This window comes from Phyllobates terribilis, unplaced genomic scaffold (genome assembly GCF_046119375.1).
Source record: "Phyllobates terribilis strain yellow unplaced genomic scaffold, ASM4611937v1 Scaffold_366__1_contigs__length_1906876, whole genome shotgun sequence".
NCBI lineage: Eukaryota > Metazoa > Chordata > Amphibia > Anura > Dendrobatidae > Phyllobates > Phyllobates terribilis.
The window spans coordinates 1,491,604-1,509,577 of NW_027363126.1; the positions used below are offsets into that span (position 1 = coordinate 1,491,604).

The 17,974-nt window shown below is 44.9% G+C and overlaps 5 non-coding genes and 6 pseudogenes across 5 annotated transcripts; all 11 read right to left on the reverse strand.

Annotated features, from left to right (window-relative positions):
- Positions 1-317: 317 nt before the first annotated feature.
- Positions 318-493, reverse strand: LOC141223061 (U2 spliceosomal RNA; annotated as a pseudogene).
- A 1,115-nt stretch (positions 494-1,608) lies between these two features.
- Positions 1,609-1,837, reverse strand: LOC141223071 (U2 spliceosomal RNA; annotated as a pseudogene).
- Positions 1,838-2,597: 760 nt separating this feature from the next.
- LOC141223087 (U2 spliceosomal RNA) lies at positions 2,598-2,689 on the reverse strand (annotated as a pseudogene).
- Positions 2,690-3,804: 1,115 nt separating this feature from the next.
- LOC141223120 (U2 spliceosomal RNA) lies at positions 3,805-3,995 on the reverse strand. The gene has a single exon (XR_012290790.1). It is a non-coding gene; the product is annotated as a U2 spliceosomal RNA (small nuclear RNA).
- Positions 3,996-5,110: 1,115 nt separating this feature from the next.
- On the reverse strand, positions 5,111-5,301 carry LOC141223131 (U2 spliceosomal RNA). Its single transcript, XR_012290801.1, has one exon. It is a non-coding gene; the product is annotated as a U2 spliceosomal RNA (small nuclear RNA).
- A 1,115-nt stretch (positions 5,302-6,416) lies between these two features.
- LOC141222909 (U2 spliceosomal RNA) lies at positions 6,417-6,607 on the reverse strand. The gene has a single exon (XR_012290625.1). It is a non-coding gene; the product is annotated as a U2 spliceosomal RNA (small nuclear RNA).
- A 1,112-nt stretch (positions 6,608-7,719) lies between these two features.
- LOC141222991 (U2 spliceosomal RNA) lies at positions 7,720-7,910 on the reverse strand. Its single transcript, XR_012290705.1, has one exon. It is a non-coding gene; the product is annotated as a U2 spliceosomal RNA (small nuclear RNA).
- Positions 7,911-9,025: 1,115 nt separating this feature from the next.
- On the reverse strand, positions 9,026-9,205 carry LOC141223029 (U2 spliceosomal RNA; annotated as a pseudogene).
- A 524-nt stretch (positions 9,206-9,729) lies between these two features.
- Positions 9,730-9,845, reverse strand: LOC141223084 (U2 spliceosomal RNA; annotated as a pseudogene).
- A 1,115-nt stretch (positions 9,846-10,960) lies between these two features.
- Positions 10,961-11,141, reverse strand: LOC141223043 (U2 spliceosomal RNA; annotated as a pseudogene).
- A 6,208-nt stretch (positions 11,142-17,349) lies between these two features.
- LOC141222920 (U2 spliceosomal RNA) lies at positions 17,350-17,540 on the reverse strand. Its single transcript, XR_012290636.1, has one exon. It is a non-coding gene; the product is annotated as a U2 spliceosomal RNA (small nuclear RNA).
- Between the last annotated feature and the right edge of the window lie 434 nt (positions 17,541-17,974).

The window sequence follows — 17,974 nt, forward strand, 5'->3', positions numbered from 1 at the left end:
AACTGACCTTCCCCCCTCTGAGGGTTTTACTGTCATCTGGGTGGTCGTGGACCGTTTTAGCAAGATGTGTCACTTGGTTCCCTTCATCAAACTGCCCTGCGCTAAAACTCTCGCTAAGGCCTTTGTCAAGGAAATTGTCAGACTTCATGGCGTTCCTACTGACATTGTTTCTGATAGGGGTCCTCAGTTCGTGGCTCGTTTTTGGCGTGCCTTTTGTGACAGGTTGGGAATTCATTTGTCGTTTTCGTCCGGATATCATCCTGAATCTAATGGCCAGACAGAAAGGAAAAACCAGGATGTTGAGCAGATCTTGCGTTGTTTTGTGGCAGACAATCAAGAGGGGTGGTCTGAGTTTCTGCCACTTGCCGAATTTGCTCTGAACAATCATACATCAATCATTTAATATATGGTCCCCAGATAGGGGACGTATCAGATATTAAACTGATAAGAACAGATACTACACTTGATCTTAGCCAAAAGGCCGAGAAGCGATAACCAGAATTGGTTTCAAACTACGGAGCCACCCAAGGATCCTGAAAAGTCCATTTGTGGAGATGAGCTCCTGGACTCCCGTTAAGAAGACATGTTGTCAACCTCTAGATCCCTTACATGCCTGCACTTTTCGGCTTGCTGCTGCTGCAATCCACGCGTTTTAGATCTGCATAACTCCACCTCTTTAAACACAGCACCTTCACCCCCTGCTGTTCCCACCCGCCTCAACACCGTTGGAAGGGAGGAGAACCAATTAAGGCGGGGGGTGGGGTGGAACGAGCAGCTGTCTACCCTTAGCAGGAGGGCTCCTGATTACATACCTCTCCTGCTGCTGCTGCTGCTGGCTGTCCAGCAGCAGACTGAAGGTGGCTGCTGCTGTGCACAGGTATATAAAGGCTCAGAGCCTATTATGACACGCGCAGCCAGCATTCCATTGCCACATTCCATCTACTGCAGGCAGGATACCTGGCTGGCTGAATGTCGCTGAGAAGCTCACAGAGACCGCCATAAGCAACAGTTTAACAGAATGCCACAGACTAATCAACCAAACTTTTTGGGTTGGGTTCTCTTTTATAGTCTGCAGGCATTAAATGAAAGAAGTCAGTGTTCCAGCAGAAGGAGACAACGTTTCAGAAAAGGCATTGTAGCAAACCAAAAAAGAAATTTTAAGCGCAGCAGAGTAACCAGCGCACATACCTGTTAGCTCAGGTGAGTTTAAAAGGCTGCTGTTGATAACAAGGGCATTTGCTAAATAGATGGTGTGTGTGCAACAATATACTGAAAGTTCAATTATATTGTGCAGCTTATCTCACCACCTGTAGTTATTTAGGTGAAAGCTCCAAAATGCTTGCCTAATATGTCTGTTTATCCAAAAGGAAGTAAAAAGGGAGAGCTAGAAAGATAGCATTGCATCACATTACATGGCAATGCAATGCACAGTTGCTGAAGTTGAACCAAAATGAGCTTGTAATCTGGCTTCTGCAACTTTGAACATGAAAAATCCAATGAGGAGAAGAAAAGCAAAGCCAAAGAGTCCATCCCAAAATCCGACAAACAAGCAAAATGAACAAAAAACATTGAATTCAATTCTTTCTGATTTTAGAAACTGCATTAAAGAAGGGGTGCACCGGTCCTGGAGATACTGCAATACCAGGTCAATGCGTGGAGTGGACAGAGCAAGCTCTTTTTCCATCTCCCTGTTCTAAAAATCCATTTAATATATGGTCCCCAGATAGGGGACGTATCAGATATTAAACTGATAAGAACAGATTTTTTTTTTTTTTTTTTTCTTTTTTTTTTTTTTAGCCCGAATTCGTGTACAAAACCCGAGTGCGCTTAAAAAAGTGACAAGTGCCACAAAAAAAGTGCACTAGGATGCTGGTCTTCTTGAAACCCTCTCCAAAAGGAGAAGGGTCCCCCAAACCATTCCCCGTCCCTCCGAGCCAAAAGGCCACAGCGAGGAACAGGGACAAAAAGCCACCTCCAGCCGAAGCCAGAGGCGACCCAATCTTACCCCCAGCACCTGCCCGAGTTCTCACCCGAGCAAGGCACTGGGAGCCAAAGACTGTGCTCCCCTCCCGGAAGAGGGGAGCCAACAACGCTCTCCTCCCGAAAGAGGAGAGCCAGGGGGGTTCAGGGGGGAGCGGAACCTGATGGCCACACACTCCCCCCCTAGACCTGCCAAGAGAGGAACCCGTAAGGGAACCGCATCCCGACAAAATCCTAGTAGGACGTGACACACGTGAATAAGTGGACACACAGTGACAAAGAAATTAAATAAATAGTGAAGGTTTCACAGTATAATACTGCCCGGACCTTCGACCGGGAATTGAAAAATTCCCCATCCTAAGGCCAGAAGGCCCGGAATAAGGGTGTGTGTGAAGAAAGAAATATTGAAGTGCTAGTGCAAATGTGCCATAAACTCAAGTGGGGTTCCCAATCCCAGTGAGTTAAGGCACCCCAGGGTCACCACTCCTGGGGCACTTCACACTTCGGGCTTTCGATCTTCCCCGGCCCAATGGCGTCGATCCTGGGGGGCCATGCTTTCCACCAGATGACTATATTAGCCACCTGGCGTACTAACAAGCGCCTAAACCCCAGTGTGCATAATGTATCAATCTACTAGGGCGGCCAACATCCAAAACCGCCTTTTCAAAAGATACTACACTTGATCTTAGCCAAAAGGCCGAGAAGCGATAACCAGAATTGGTTTCAAACTACGGAGCCACCCAAGGATCCTGAAAAGTCCATTTGTGGAGATGAGCTCCTGGACTCCCGTTAAGAAGACATGTTGTCAACCTCTAGATCCCTTACATGCCTGCACTTTTCGGCTTGCTGCTGCTGCAATCCACGCATTTTAGATCTGCATAACTCCACCTCTTTAAACACAGCACCTTCACCCCCTGCTGTTCCCACCCGCCTCAACACCGTTGGAAGGGAGGAGAACCAATTAAGGCGGGGGGTGGGGTGGAACGAGCAGCTGTCTACCCTTAGCAGGAGGGCTCCTGATTACATACCTCTCCTGCTGCTGCTGCTGCTGGCTGTCCAGCAGCAGACTGAAGGTGGCTGCTGCTGTGCACAGGTATATAAAGGCTCAGAGCCTATTATGACACGCGCAGCCAGCGTTCCATTGCCACATTCCATCTACTGCAGGCAGGATACCTGGCTGGCTGAATGTCGCTGAGAAGCTCACAGAGACCGCCATAAGCAACAGTTTAACAGAATGCCACAGACTAATCAACCAAACTTTTTGGGTTGGGTTCTCTTTTATAGTCTGCAGGCATTAAATGAAAGAAGTCAGTGTTCCAGCAGAAGGAGACAACGTTTCAGAAAAGGCATTGTAGCAAACCAAAAAAGAAATTTTAAGCGCAGCAGAGTAACCAGCGCACATACCTGTTAGCTCAGGTGAGTTTAAAAGGCTGCTGTTGATAACAAGGGCATTTGCTAAATAGATGGTGTGTGTGCAACAATATACTGAAAGGTCAATTATATTGTGCAGCTTATCTCACCACCTGTAGTTATTTAGGTGAAAGCTCCAAAATGCTTGCCTAATATGTCTGTTTATCCAAAAGGAAGTAAAAAGGGAGAGCTAGAAAGATAGCATTGCATCACATTACATGGCAATGCAATGCACAGTTGCTGAAGTTGAACCAAAATGAGCTTGTAATCTGGCTTCTGCAACTTTGAACATGAAAAATCCAATGAGGAGAAGAAAAGCAAAGCCAAAGAGTCCATCCCAAAATCCGACAAACAAGCAAAATGAACAAAAAACATTGAATTCAATTCTTTCTGATTTTAGAAACTGCATTAAAGAAGGGGTGCACCGGTCCTGGAGATACTGCAATACCAGGTCAATGCGTGGAGTGGACAGAGCAAGCTCTTTTTCCATCTCCCTGTTCTAAAAATCCATTTAATATATGGTCCCCAGATAGGGGACGTATCAGATATTAAACTGATAAGAACAGATACTACACTTGATCTTAGCCAAAAGGCCGAGAAGCGATAACCAGAATTGGTTTCAAACTACGGAGCCACCCAAGGATCCTGAAAAGTCCATTTGTGGAGATGAGCTCCTGGACTCCCGTTAAGAAGACATGTTGTCAACCTCTAGATCCCTTACATGCCTGCACTTTTCGGCTTGCTGCTGCTGCAATCCACGCGTTTTAGATCTGCATAACTCCACCTCTTTAAACACAGCACCTTCACCCCCTGCTGTTCCCACCCGCCTCAACACCGTTGGAAGGGAGGAGAACCAATTAAGGCGGGGGGTGGGGTGGAACGAGCAGCTGTCTACCCTTAGCAGGAGGGCTCCTGATTACATACCTCTCCTGCTGCTGCTGCTGCTGGCTGTCCAGCAGCAGACTGAAGGTGGCTGCTGCTGTGCACAGGTATATAAAGGCTCAGAGCCTATTATGACACGCGCAGCCAGCGTTCCATTGCCACATTCCATCTACTGCAGGCAGGATACCTGGCTGGCTGAATGTCGCTGAGAAGCTCACAGAGACCGCCATAAGCAACAGTTTAACAGAATGCCACAGACTAATCAACCAAACTTTTTGGGTTGGGTTCTCTTTTATAGTCTGCAGGCATTAAATGAAAGAAGTCAGTGTTCCAGCAGAAGGAGACAACGTTTCAGAAAAGGCATTGTAGCAAACCAAAAAAGAAATTTTAAGCGCAGCAGAGTAACCAGCGCACATACCTGTTAGCTCAGGTGAGTTTAAAAGGCTGCTGTTGATAACAAGGGCATTTGCTAAATAGATGGTGTGTGTGCAACAATATACTGAAAGGTCAATTATATTGTGCAGCTTATCTCACCACCTGTAGTTATTTAGGTGAAAGCTCCAAAATGCTTGCCTAATATGTCTGTTTATCCAAAAGGAAGTAAAAACGGAGAGCTAGAAAGATAGCATTGCATCACATTACATGGCAATGCAATGCACAGTTGCTGAAGTTGAACCAAAATGAGCTTGTAATCTGGCTTCTGCAACTTTGAACATGAAAAATCCAATGAGGAGAAGAAAAGCAAAGCCAAAGAGTCCATCCCAAAATCCGACAAACAAGCAAAATGAACAAAAAACATTGAATTCAATTCTTTCTGATTTTAGAAACTGCATTAAAGAAGGGGTGCACCGGTCCTGGAGATACTGCAATACCAGGTCAATGCGTGGAGTGGACAGAGCAAGCTCTTTTTCCATCTCCCTGTTCTAAAAATCCATTTAATATATGGTCCCCAGATAGGGGACGTATCAGATATTAAACTGATAAGAACAGATACTACACTTGATCTTAGCCAAAAGGCCGAGAAGCGATAACCAGAATTGGTTTCAAACTACGGAGCCACCCAAGGATCCTGAAAAGTCCATTTGTGGAGATGAGCTCCTGGACTCCCGTTAAGAAGACATGTTGTCAACCTCTAGATCCCTTACATGCCTGCACTTTTCGGCTTGCTGCTGCTGCAATCCACGCGTTTTAGATCTGCATAACTCCACCTCTTTAAACACAGCACCTTCACCCCCTGCTGTTCCCACCCGCCTCAACACCGTTGGAAGGGAGGAGAACCAATTAAGGCGGGGGGTGGGGTGGAACGAGCAGCTGTCTACCCTTAGCAGGAGGGCTCCTGATTACATACCTCTCCTGCTGCTGCTGCTGCTGGCTGTCCAGCAGCAGACTGAAGGTGGCTGCTGCTGTGCACAGGTATATAAAGGCTCAGAGCCTATTATGACACGCGCAGCCAGCGTTCCATTGCCACATTCCATCTACTGCAGGCAGGATACCTGGCTGGCTGAATGTCGCTGAGAAGCTCACAGAGACCGCCATAAGCAACAGTTTAACAGAATGCCACAGACTAATCAACCAAACTTTTTGGGTTGGGTTCTCTTTTATAGTCTGCAGGCATTAAATGAAAGAAGTCAGTGTTCCAGCAGAAGGAGACAACGTTTCAGAAAAGGCATTGTAGCAAACCAAAAAAGAAATTTTAAGCGCAGCAGAGTAACCAGCGCACATACCTGTTAGCTCAGGTGAGTTTAAAAGGCTGCTGTTGATAACAAGGGCATTTGCTAAATAGATGGTGTGTGTGCAACAATATACTGAAAGGTCAATTATATTGTGCAGCTTATCTCACCACCTGTAGTTATTTAGGTGAAAGCTCCAAAATGCTTGCCTAATATGTCTGTTTATCCAAAAGGAAGTAAAAAGGGAGAGCTAGAAAGATAGCATTGCATCACATTACATGGCAATGCAATGCACAGTTGCTGAAGTTGAACCAAAATGAGCTTGTAATCTGGCTTCTGCAACTTTGAACATGAAAAATCCAATGAGGAGAAGAAAAGCAAAGCCAAAGAGTCCATCCCAAAATCCGACAAACAAGCAAAATGAACAAAAAACATTGAATTCAATTCTTTCTGATTTTAGAAACTGCATTAAAGAAGGGGTGCACCGGTCCTGGAGATACTGCAATACCAGGTCAATGCGTGGAGTGGACAGAGCAAGCTCTTTTTCCATCTCCCTGTTCTAAAAATCCATTTAATATATGGTCCCCAGATAGGGGACGTATCAGATATTAAACTGATAAGAACAGATACTACACTTGATCTTAGCCAAAAGGCCGAGAAGCGATAACCAGAATTGGTTTCAAACTACGGAGCCACCCAAGGATCCTGAAAAGTCCATTTGTGGAGATGAGCTCCTGGACTCCCGTTAAGAAGACATGTTGTCAACCTCTAGATCCCTTACATGCCTGCACTTTTCGGCTTGCTGCTGCTGCAATCCACGCGTTTTAGATCTGCATAACTCCACCTCTTTAAACACAGCACCTTCACCCCCTGCTGTTCCCACCCGCCTCAACACCGTTGGAAGGGAGGAGAACCAATTAAGGCGGGGGGTGGGGTGGAACGAGCAGCTGTCTACCCTTAGCAGGAGGGCTCCTGATTACATACCTCTCCTGCTGCTGCTGCTGGCTGTCCAGCAGCAGACTGAAGGTGGCTGCTGCTGTGCACAGGTATATAAAGGCTCAGAGCCTATTATGACACGCGCAGCCAGCGTTCCATTGCCACATTCCATCTACTGCAGGCAGGATACCTGGCTGGCTGAATGTCGCTGAGAAGCTCACAGAGACCGCCATAAGCAACAGTTTAACAGAATGCCACAGACTAATCAACCAAACTTTTTGGGTTGGGTTCTCTTTTATAGTCTGCAGGCATTAAATGAAAGAAGTCAGTGTTCCAGCAGAAGGAGACAACGTTTCAGAAAAGGCATTGTAGCAAACCAAAAAAGAAATTTTAAGCGCAGCAGAGTAACCAGCGCACATACCTGTTAGCTCAGGTGAGTTTAAAAGGCTGCTGTTGATAACAAGGGCATTTGCTAAATAGATGGTGTGTGTGCAACAATATACTGAAAGGTCAATTATATTGTGCAGCTTATCTCACCACCTGTAGTTATTTAGGTGAAAGCTCCAAAATGCTTGCCTAATATGTCTGTTTATCCAAAAGGAAGTAAAAAGGGAGAGCTAGAAAGATAGCATTGCATCACATTACATGGCAATGCAATGCACAGTTGCTGAAGTTGAACCAAAATGAGCTTGTAATCTGGCTTCTGCAACTTTGAACATGAAAAATCCAATGAGGAGAAGAAAAGCAAAGCCAAAAAGTCCATCCCAAAATCCGACAAACAAGCAAAATGAACAAAAAACATTGAATTCAATTCTTTCTGATTTTAGAAACTGCATTAAAGAAGGGGTGCACCGGTCCTGGAGATACTGCAATACCAGGTCAATGCGTGGAGTGGACAGAGCAAGCTCTTTTTCCATCTCCCTGTTCTAAAAATCCATTTAATATATGGTCCCCAGATAGGGGACGTATCAGATATTAAACTGATAAGAACAGATACTACACTTGATCTTAGCCAAAAGGCTGAGAAGCGATAACCAGAATTGGTTTCAAACTACGGAGCCACCCAAGGATCCTGAAAAGTCCATTTGTGGAGATGAGCTCCTGGACTCCAGTTAAGAAGACATGTTGTCAACCTCTAGATCCCTTACATGCCTGCACTTTTCGGCTTGCTGCTGCTGCAATCCACGCGTTTTAGATCTGCATAACTCCACCTCTTTAAACACAGCACCTTCACCCCCTGCTGTTCCCACCCGCCTCAACACCGTTGGAAGGGAGGAGAACCAATTAAGGCGGGGGGTGGGGTGGAACGAGCAGCTGTCTACCCTTAGCAGGAGGGCTCCTGATTACAAACCTCTCCTGCTGCTGCTGCTGCTGGCTGTCCAGCAGCAGACTGAAGGTGGCTGCTGCTGTGCACAGGTATATAAAGGCTCAGAGCCTATTATGACACACGCAGCCAGCGTTCCATTGCCACATTCCATCTACTGCAGGCAGGATACCTGGCTGGCTGAATGTCGCTGAGAAGCTCACAGAGACCGCCATAAGCAACAGTTTAACAGAATGCCACAGACTAATCAACCAAACTTTTTGGGTTGGCTTCTCTTTTATAGTCTGCAGGCATTAAATGAAAGAAGTCAGTGTTCCAGCAGAAGGAGACAACGTTTCAGAAAAGGCATTGTAGCAAACCAAAAAAGAAATTTTAAGCGCAGCAGAGTAACCAGCGCACATACCTGTTAGCTCAGGTGAGTTTAAAAGGCTGCTGTTGATAACAAGGGCATTTGCTAAATAGATGGTGTGTGTGCAACAATATACTGAAAGGTCAATTATATTGTGCAGCTTATCTCACCACCTGTAGTTATTTAGGTGAAAGCTCCAAAATGCTTGCCTAATATGTCTGTTTATCCAAAAGGAAGTAAAAAGGGAGAGCTAGAAAGATAGCATTGCATCACATTACATGGCAATGCAATGCACAGTTGCTGAAGTTGAACCAAAATGAGCTTGTAATCTGGCTTCTGCAACTTTGAACATGAAAAATCCAATGAGGAGAAGAAAAGCAAAGCCAAAGAGTCCATCCCAAAATCCGACAAACAAGCAAAATGAACAAAAAACATTGAATTCAATTCTTTCTGATTTTAGAAACTGCATTAAAGAAGGGGTGCACCGGTCCTGGAGATACTGCAATACCAGGTCAATGCGTGGAGTGGACAGAGCAAGCTCTTTTTCCATCTCCCTGTTCTAAAAATCCATTTAATATATGGTCCCCAGATAGGGGACGTATCAGATATTAAACTGATAAGAACAGATTTTGATTGAAGCTGCATCCAAGGCACTGAAAAATGTGACCGAAGTCACACCAAAACAGCGCACGAGGCGAGGATTCATGTGGACCCTTCCCGGAGGAGAGGGTCCCCAATAAACCATCCCCATCCCTCCGAGCCAGAAGGCCACAGCGAGGGTCAGGGATCTCCGATGCTCTCCCTAGCCGAAGCCGGAGAAGAGCCGTTTTCGTGCTCCCAGCTTCCATCTAGGCTGCCACCCTAGTGGAGCTGGAGCCTGTGTTGGTTTCTCAGCCCAAAGCTGACCGGACCTCCGACGGGGTTTATAAAAATTCCCCTTCCTAGCCCGGAGGCCAGGAATAGGGGGGGTTGCTCAGAAAGTATGATTGGCAAAGGTGCGGCGTGCTACGAAGCCAAGTCTTTCTGGGGTTCCCAGTCCCAGTAAGCTTGGACTCCCACCAGGGCGCCTACTCCTGGGGCACATTGCTCCAAAGCCCTCACACTTACCCAGCCTAGTGACTTCGATCCTGGAGGGCCATGTTTTCCATCAGATAACTCTATGAGCCACCTGGCGTACTAACAAGTGCACCAAACCAGTGTGTAATATGCATCAATTTACTAGGGCAGCCCAAGGACAAAACTGCCTTTTCAAAAGATACTACACTTGATCTTAGCCAAAAGGCCGAGAAGCGATAACCAGAATTGGTTTCAAACTACGGAGCCACCCAAGGATCCTGAAAAGTCCATTTGTGGAGATGAGCTCCTGGACTCCCGTTAAGAAGACATGTTGTCAACCTCTAGATCCCTTACATGCCTGCACTTTTCGGCTTGCTGCTGCTGCAATCCACGCGTTTTAGATCTGCATAACTCCACCTCTTTAAACACAGCACCTTCACCCCCTGCTGTTCCCACCCGCCTCAACACCGTTGGAAGGGAGGAGAACCAATTAAGGCGGGGGGTGGGGTGGAACGAGCAGCTGTCTACCCTTAGCAGGAGGGCTCCTGATTACATACCTCTCCTGCTGCTGCTGCTGCTGGCTGTCCAGCAGCAGACTGAAGGTGGCTGCTGCTGTGCACAGGTATATAAAGGCTCAGAGCCTATTATGACACGCGCAGCCAGCGTTCCATTGCCACATTCCATCTACTGCAGGCAGGATACCTGGCTGGCTGAATGTCGCTGAGAAGCTCACAGAGACCGCCATAAGCAACAGTTTAACAGAATGCCACAGACTAATCAACCAAACTTTTTGGGTTGGGTTCTCTTTTATAGTCTGCAGGCATTAAATGAAAGAAGTCAGTGTTCCAGCAGAAGGAGACAACGTTTCAGAAAAGGCATTGTAGCAAACCAAAAAAGAAATTTTAAGCGCAACAGAGTAACCAGCGCACATACCTGTTAGCTCAGGTGAGTTTAAAAGGCTGCTGTTGATAACAAGGGCATTTGCTAAATAGATGGTGTGTGTGCAACAATATACTGAAAGGTCAATTATATTGTGCAGCTTATCTCACCACCTGTAGTTATTTAGGTGAAAGCTCCAAAATGCTTGCCTAATATGTCTGTTTATCCAAAAGGAAGTAAAAAGGGAGAGCTAGAAAGATAGCATTGCATCACATTACATGGCAATGCAATGCACAGTTGCTGAAGTTGAACCAAAATGAGCTTGTAATCTGGCTTCTGCAACTTTGAACATGAAAAATCCAATGAGGAGAAGAAAAGCAAAGCCAAAGAGTCCATCCCAAAATCCGACAAACAAGCAAAATGAACAAAAAACATTGAATTCAATTCTTTCTGATTTTAGAAACTGCATTAAAGAAGGGGTGCACCGGTCCTGGAGATACTGCAATACCAGGTCAATGCGTGGAGTGGACAGAGCAAGCTCTTTTTCCATCTCCCTGTTCTAAAAATCCATTTAATATATGGTCCCCAGATAGGGGACGTATCAGATATTAAACTGATAAGAACAGATTTTTTTTTTTTTTTTTTTTAAAACCATTCAGGTTCTATAAACATCTAGAACCGAAGCTTTACCCCAAAGGGCTCCACAACACATCTAGACGCAACAGAAACTCATCATTATGGCCAATTTTTATTATTTTTGAAGAGTGATAAAAATGTGTAGTCACACCCAATGCCAAACAATCCATAACCAGAAATCCATACACAAAAAACACTACACCCAGTGCTTCCATTTCAAAAATTTCCATTTACCTTCCGCATCCAAACTCCTTTCAACATCCCATTTATAGCAAAAATACAACTTATCCAAAACCATCCTTACACAATCACTTACCTCAAGAACCTCATTCCTATAAACATACAAATTCCTTGTATTCCACAGAACCTCTTTCACACATGCCAAGAACAACCAAAATACTCTCTCTTTCTCTTTATTCAAATTACATAGACCAAACATGACCATTTTAACCGTTAGAGCCCTTACACCCGTCAACTCCAAACAAAGCTTGCCCAGACTACCCCATACATCCCTTGCATGCTTACAAAACCAGAAAACATGGTCTATGTCCTCTGTACCACCACATCCAACTCTAGGACATCTGTCAGATGGTACTAACCCCCTTTTCTTCTGAACCGCTCTTACCGGTAATATACCATGCCAAGACAGCCACAGCAAATCTTTCTGCTTATTTGAAACATCAAACTTACATAGTTTCCTCCAAACACCTTCACACTCAGCTGATTTCAAACCAATAATACCACAAGCAAAACTGTCCACACACATTCTTTTTAACATTTTCTTCTCATTCATAAAGTGACCCATGCTAAAACTCTCAAGTCTAAACTTTCTCACAAACACTTCCACAAAAGCATACCACTCAGGACAAATAAAGGAAAAAGGCTTCCTCAAATCCTGTACAGACCATTTCAAACGCCCTAACATAGAGCCTGCTTGATACCTCAACATACAAGCAGCTTTGGTATCCTTGAAAAAAAGCTCACAAAACAGCCCAACATAATTTAATCCGATGAAAACCTCTAAGTTTGGAAAGTCCAAACCCCCATAATATGTCTTTTTCATTAGCTTCTCTCGTTTTGCCCTTTCCATCTTACACCCCCACAAAAACAAAAAGAGAATCCGATTTAATTTCCTCAAAGTCACAGCTGATGGAGGAAAAATCAAAGCAACATACAGTATCATAGGCAAAATAATACTTTTAACTATCAAAACCTTCCCTGTAAGGGACAAATCCCGTAACCTCCAAAACTCAATTTTTTTAATTATTCTGCCCCCTATTTCTTCCCAACTCTCTTTTCCCTTCAAATCATCATCAAAGTCTATACCCAAAATCCTAACACCTTTAGAAACCACACATTCCATATCATCATCGTTTAACTTGTCCTGCAAACAAAACCCTTTCATCTTACTTTTGGCCCAATTAATTCTAAAAGCAGAAGCCACACAAAACACATTAACTAAAAGCTTCACTCTTGACACTTCACAGGCAGAATCACACAAGATACAAATGTCATCCATATAGCCTAAAACTTTAACGTACTTACCCCCACTACCCGGAATCAAAAGTCCCCTAAAGACTTTGTCCTTCCTAATAGATTGCAGCAAAGGCTCTATTGCACAAATGAACAGTATGGGCGACAATGGACACCCCTGCCTAACCCCAGAAAAAATCTCAAAACTATCAGAAAAGAAACCATTAACCTGAATCTTGCTCTTAGCCCCTTCATACAATCCATGCAACAATTTAACCAGATGCTCTGGAAACCCCATCTTCCTTAACACACAAAACAAGTACGTATGTGCCACCCTATCAAAGGCCTTCTCGAAGTCAAGCACACACACAATCACCCCTTTCTTCCTCACCATACAATCCCCGATCATATCTCTCACCAACATCACATTCTCATGGATCCTCCTCTTTGGAACTGCACACCCTTGATCCTCCATAACAACATTTGAAATTACCTCTCTCATACGGTTAGCCAAAAGTTTGGCAAAGATTTTGTAGTCAACATTCAAAAGAGTTATCGGACGCCAATTACCTACCACACGCCTATCTCCCTTTTTGAACAACAATACCACTATACCTTGCTTCATACTCTCAGTCATCCCACATCCAGAAAACAAACACTTCATAATAGCCACCAGATCTTTCCCAACAAACTCCCAATACTTAGCATAAAACTCCCAAGGGATACCATCACCCCCTGGAGCCTTGTTTTTAGCAGACTTGGAAACCACATACTTAACCTCATCCTCCGTAATTTCACCTAACAAGAAAGGAAACTCAGACACAGGCACAAAGTTATCAATCACACTCAAAAAACCACCCAACTCACACTCCTTCCTTTTATATAAAGACTTATAATAATCAGCCACTACCCCAATCACATCCTTCCCATACACCTCACAACCATTCTTGTCCAACATAACATTCATGTCGCGTCCACCCCCACACATCCTCTTAAAAAAGAAACTTGTACACTTTTCATTCTTCTCTCTCACCTCAATTTTAGATCTCAAAATAATTTTCCTACCCTCCTCCCCAAACCATTCTTTTATCTCTCTCTTGGCCCTTTCCAACTCGTACTTAACGTCCAAACCCAAAGATTTGCATTTATGCAAATAGGAAAACCTCCTATTTTGCCACTTATACAAACATCTCCTTTTCCTAGCTCTCATATACCCAGCTTTCCTAAAGAACACACCAATCCTTACTTTCACCCAGTCCCACCATACCAACAAATTTGCAAAACCTTTCTTTTTCCTAACCCAACATGCATACTTCCTGGCAAACTCGATTTTCATCCTTTCATCCTGCAGAAATCTAACATTCATTTTCCATACTCCACGCCCATGAAACAAATTAGCAATCTCAAAACTCCCCACCAAACACTCATGGTCAGAAAAACACACCCTTTCTTGAATATAATTAACACATTTTACAGCAGATGAAGAAAAAAAGAAGTAGTCCAAACGGGACTCGGTCCGACCATCTTCCGCATGGTATGTATAGGGACCTGGCTTAGAATCCACAGCATCTTTCATTGAAAAATCAGACATCAGACGATTCCACAGATTTCCAGTCACGTCAATTTTGGATTCCACTGAACCAGCTCTACCCCTTTTGTCCAGGACACAATTAATATCACCAACCACAAAAGTTGGAATTCTGCCATGCAAAAAAAAACGCAATTTCTCAAAAAGGGCAAGTCTCTGCTTCTTGTCAGCATGTGCATAAATGTTGATTAGTTTAAATTTCCACCCCCTGAAACACAAAATCAAGCACACACACCTACCCTCCTCCACAACTACACTTTGCAATATAGAAATGTCCCTATTTTTAATCAAAATCCCCACTCCGTCATTCTTATTTATGGGAGAGAATGACCACACCACTTCACCAAAATCCCATTCATTCTTCTTAGGCGCCCTATTTAAACCACATTCTTGCACACATACCACATCACAACCTTTAGAAGCTAGAAAATCCAGCACACATGCACGCTTGTATGCCGACTGGAAGACCCTCACATTCTGTGAGGCAATATTCAGCTTCAAAGTCATGAAAAAACACTAAACAAAAAAAAGAACATGGAGACAAAAAACTCAAGTTCCACTACTGCCAAACTGAATAACTTCTTCCAGTACAGCCACCTGTTCACTGGAAAGAAAACTTTGACCAGGAGAAATAGGGTCTTCAGTGACCCCTGAAGCAGAGCCCTCACTAATGGTTGGCTCCGGACTCAAAACATCAAACACATTACGTGACACAAAGGAAGGCTTCTCCAAAGGCCCCTTCTTCAGCCTTTTAACTCCTTTGCTGCCCTTTTTTGAAAAAACTTTATGAAAGCCTGCAGCAAGCTCAATGGCAGATATCTTTTCCTTGCCCAGACTTTCACCATCAGATGAGGACATTTCAATCAGATCAGAGTCGAGTTCCTCTGCACCCATATCTAGACTTTCACTCTCCAGGAAGCCAGCAATAGTCCCAGCATTCCCCTGGGCAGATTCAGGCTTCTCAGCTACTTTGCATACTTCAAGGGCGTCATTAGCCTCCATTCCAAGCACCTGGAGGACCTCAGACACCACCAGTCCAGTACTACTCTCCCCAGCAGGCACATCAGCTGGAGCAGGATGGGACTCCACCTCTTCCACAGGCATTACAGGAGGTATTACACCAGCACCCTCACCATCCTCCACAGAGTGGAGCTTTGCACGTATGTTAAGGGCATCCATTTTCCTATCAAAACGCCTCCTCTCAAGGGTATGCTGTGCACTCAGACTTGGGCAGGACCTACATGTATGATCCACACCCCCACACAGATCACACACAGGGGGGTAAGGGCAAGCCCCTGCATCATGTCCAGTTCTTTTACAGTTCCTGCAGGTAACCCCTTGCTGGCAGTCCTCCTTTAAATGCCCATAACGGAAACAACTACGGCAGAAGGTAGGTTGCCCAGGGTAGTGGAGAAACCCCCTATTACCCCCAATTGAAAAATTCGCTGGAGGATGCATGGTCCCTCCAACACCTTCAGAGTCAGGTTTAAAGCGGACCCAAAACTTCAAATTCCCATTGTAAACGCCAAAAATATTCCTTTGGGCTATGCCTCCCTTCACAGAGGAACAATATCTTGACAAAAAAGCCTTGATTAAAGTAGTGTCAATGAAGGGATTAAACATATGTACAACAAGAGGCCTCTCAACAGCCGAAAATAAAGGAGTAACAGAAATGTACCTCATATGCTGGTGGTCTTTGTGCTCCTTTAGATATTGGAAAAAATTAAGGCAATCTTCTTCACGGTAAAAGGAAATGTCATAATTACCAGAAGATGGGAATTCTTGAATGCAGAAAATCTTATCCAACTCGATACATGCCAGATCCATAATCACATCCTGCACAATATGCCCCAACTGTAAGGAATGCTTCATTTCAGCAGCAACAGTCAGCCGAACAGTATTCTTGATGGCAGCCATTCCTAGTACAATGCCCACGGCACTCGATCGCAGCTCCAAAAACGCCGGAAGTCGCCTTCCACGCCAAAAGCCCCCCGACCCAGACCCAGCAGGGTTCCCCCAACTGGATCTGAGCCAAAAGGCCGAGAAGCGATAACCAGAATTGGTTTCAAACTACGGAGCCACCCAAGGATCCTGAAAAGTCCATTTGTGGAGATGAGCTCCTGGACTCCCGTTAAGAAGACATGTTGTCAACCTCTAGATCCCTTACATGCCTGCACTTTTCGGCTTGCTGCTGCTGCAATCCACGCGTTTTAGATCTGCATAACTCCACCTCTTTAAACACAGCACCTTCACCCCCTGCTGTTCCCACCCGCCTCAACACCGTTGGAAGGGAGGAGAACCAATTAAGGCGGGGGGTGGGGTGGAACGAGCAGCTGTCTACCCTTAGCAGGAGGGCTCCTGATTACATACCTCTCCTGCTGCTGCTGCTGCTGGCTGTCCAGCAGCAGACTGAAGGTGGCTGCTGCTGTGCACAGGTATATAAAGGCTCAGAGCCTATTATGACACGCGCAGCCAGCGTTCCAATGCCACATTCCATCTACTGCAGGCAGGATACCTGGCTGGCTGAATGTCGCTGAGAAGCTCACAGAGACCGCCATAAGCAACAGTTTAACAGAATGCCACAGACTAATCAACCAAACTTTTTGGGTTGGGTTCTCTTTTATAGTCTGCAGGCATTAAATGAAAGAAGTCAGTGTTCCAGCAGAAGGAGACAACGTTTCAGAAAAGGCATTGTAGCAAACCAAAAAAGAAATTTTAAGCGCAGCAGAGTAACCAGCGCACATACCTGTTAGCTCAGGTGAGTTTAAAAGGCTGCTGTTGATAACAAGGGCATTTGCTAAATAGATGGTGTGTGTGCAACAATATACTGAAAGGTCAATTATATTGTGCAGCTTATCTCACCACCTGTAGTTATTTAGGTGAAAGCTCCAAAATGCTTGCCTAATATGTCTGTTTATCCAAAAGGAAGTAAAAAGGGAGAGCTAGAAAGATAGCATTGCATCACATTACATGGCAATGCAATGCACAGTTGCTGAAGTTGAACCAAAATGAGCTTGTAATCTGGCTTCTGCAACTTTGAACATGAAAAATCCAATGAGGAGAAGAAAAGCAAAGCCAAAGAGTCCATCCCAAAATCCGACAAACAAGCAAAATGAACAAAAAACATTGAATTCAATTCTTTCTGATTTTAGAAACTGCATTAAAGAAGGGGTGCACCGGTCCTGGAGATACTGCAATACCAGGTCAATGCGTGGAGTGGACAGAGCAAGCTCTTTTTCCATCTCCCTGTTCTAAAAATCCATTTAATATATGGTCCCCAGATAGGGGACGTATCAGATATTAAACTGATAAGAACAGATACTACACTTGATCTTAGCCAAAAGGCCGAGAAGCGATAACCAGAATTGGTTTCAAACTACGGAGCCACCCAAGGATCCTGAAAAGTCCATTTGTGGAGATGAGCTCCTGGACTCCCGTTAAGAAGACATGTTGTCAACCTCTAGATCCCTTACATGCCTGCACTTTTCGGCTTGCTGCTGCTGCAATCCACGCGTTTTAGATCTGCATAACTCCACCTCTTTAAACACAGCACCTTCACCCCCTGCTGTTCCCACCCGCCTCAACACCGTTGGAAGGGAGGAGAACCAATTAAGGCGGGGGGTGGGGTGGAACGAGCAGCTGTCTACCCTTAGCAGGAGGGCTCCTGATTACATACCTCTCCTGCTGCTGCTGCTGCTGGCTGTCCAGCAGCAGACTGAAGGTGGCTGCTGCTGTGCACAGGTATATAAAGGCTCAGAGCCTATTATGACACGCGCAGCCAGCGTTCCATT